Genomic DNA, 2049 nt, shown 5'->3' with positions numbered 1-2049 from the left:
TAGTTCGGGAACACACCCAGACGTGGAACTGCCGGGTCACGTGGCGATTCTATTTTTAATGTTTCAGAGGAAGGCAGCGCACCAGTTTACGTTCCCGCCAATGGTGCTGGAGGGTTCCGGCGTCTGGACGAGCTGAGCGCATGAGGGAGGCTGCCGGGGCAGCACGTGCAGGGAGCGGGGGCTGGATTCGTGCCCCGACCGCCCCGCCCCCCATTCTGACGCCAGGGTGGCCCGGACGCCCCCTCTTTCCCTCCCCCGGACCCCGCGTGCCCACGGGGCTGTCCGGGTGCAGGGCCCCCGCGTCCAGAAGGACTGGACGGAGAGGCACAGGTGCTGGGGGCTGTCATGTGCCCAGGACCCCACCTGGAGGGCGGAGCAGGGGTACAGGGGCCCTGATGGCCACAAGCCCCGGTATTTCCCTCCCTCCCTCCCTCCTTTCTCCTTTCCTCGCCCCTCCTCCCTCCCTCCCTCCCTCCTTCCCTCCCTTCCTTCCTCCCTCCCTCCCTTTTTCCTTCCTTCCTTCTTCCCTCCCTCCCTTTTTCCTTCCTTCCTTCTTCCCTCCCTCCCTTTTTCTTTCCTCCCTCCCTCCCTCCCTTCCTTCCTCCCTCTCTCTCTCCCTCTCCCCCTCCCTCCCTCTTTCCTTCCTTCTCCCCCCCACCCCAACCCCACTCCACCCTCTCCCCACCTCTCCCTTTTCCAGGGGTAAAATGGTGACATTCTTCAAAACCGTGTCTGACCTGGAGTCCAGCGGGAGCCCTCTGAAGTGGGATTTTCTGCCTCCCCTCCCCTCCCCCCCCCCCGACACCCCCACCTCATCTCCCTGAGTTCAGACAAGGCCGTTCAGAGGCCTGGCTTGTTGATAAGCTAAGGTTTTTCTGTCGCCAGACCTCAGGACACGGGGACAGAAGTCCCCCTTCTTGAGGTTCTGGAATGGGGGCGGAAGTCCGAGGGCATCTTGGGGACTTTGGGACGAGCCCATCCTTCACTTCCCATCTGGTGAGCGGTTCTCTCTGTCTCTCTCACAGTGCTGCTTCCCTCAGGACAGTTACCTTAAGGAAAATTCCGCCTATGAGAGATGATGCCACGGTGCGATTTGCCTGCCTCGGGCAAGATCGGGTTGGACATCGAGGTGCCCGGGACCCCTCCCCGCAGCAGCCAGACTCCCCGCGGCGGAGGGGGGCCTGGGAACGCAGGGGCGCCCGCTCTTGGAGGTGAAAGCCCACGTGTCTCGAACTCGCCTCCCCCACCCCAAGCTCGGCCAAACCGGTCTCCCGCTCAGAAGGAGGAATTCGATCAAACGTTAATCCTCTCCACATGTAGAATATTCCAGATAGCCCCGAGCTCATAGTGCCTTTTGAACTTGTGAACAGAAATTGATTCAAGGTGACGAATTTGTAATCAGTTTATGATTGATGGGCCGCGTTTCCAGAAAGGCAGCTCTGTGTCCTTTCCTCCTTCCCGGGAAGCAAATGTGTTTCACTTTATCTGCCCTCATCTCAGGACCCGGAGGACCAGGAGAAAGAAAATAAAGTCAACTGCAATATTTAACTTGTATTAGAACAGATGCCACTTAATTAAGGGATCAGTGGAAAGGAAGTGTTAAAATGGAGCCTCGGCTACTCCCCTCCCCGTCTGGACAGAGGGCAGATCGGATGTTAAACTATTAGCGTGATTAGGTGAATAATGACTTTGGACCTAATTTCACTGGATTGGAAAGAGAGCAGGACAGGATGAAAACAGAAACATCTGTTTGAATATTCTAATTTCAAAGGGTAATTGCGGAATTCCCCGCGCAGGCCGCCCCCACCCCTCTCTCTTCTTGTCTTCCTTCCTTTCTTTTCTTTCTTGTGTTTTAATCGAAACTGCCTTGAAGTGACTCGGAGTTCAGCCCCAGCAAAGTTCAGCTGGAAGGTTCCCAGGGCAAGAGCGCGGGGGGCGCTGGCCGGGGCGAGGGGAGCGGAGGGGAGCCGGAGGGCTGGCCCCGCGGGTTGCGGGTGGGGTCTGACCCGGCCCTGGGTCGGGGCGTCTTTGAGAATCCCACGGGGCCCC

General features: G+C 58.5%; 1 long non-coding RNA gene across 1 annotated transcript; it reads left to right on the top strand.

The window, feature by feature from the left end:
- The first annotated feature begins 248 nt into the window (after window positions 1-248).
- LOC122238139 lies at window positions 249-1555 on the top strand. The gene is made up of 2 exons (XR_006217112.1): window positions 249-381; window positions 1026-1555. It is a non-coding gene; the product is annotated as an uncharacterized LOC122238139 (long non-coding RNA).
- The last annotated feature ends 494 nt before the right edge of the window (window positions 1556-2049 follow it).

Source organism: Panthera tigris, chromosome B1 (genome assembly GCF_018350195.1).
Source record: "Panthera tigris isolate Pti1 chromosome B1, P.tigris_Pti1_mat1.1, whole genome shotgun sequence".
NCBI classification, from domain to species: Eukaryota; Metazoa; Chordata; class Mammalia; order Carnivora; family Felidae; genus Panthera; species Panthera tigris.
This window is presented reverse-complemented; position numbering and strand designations above follow the sequence as displayed.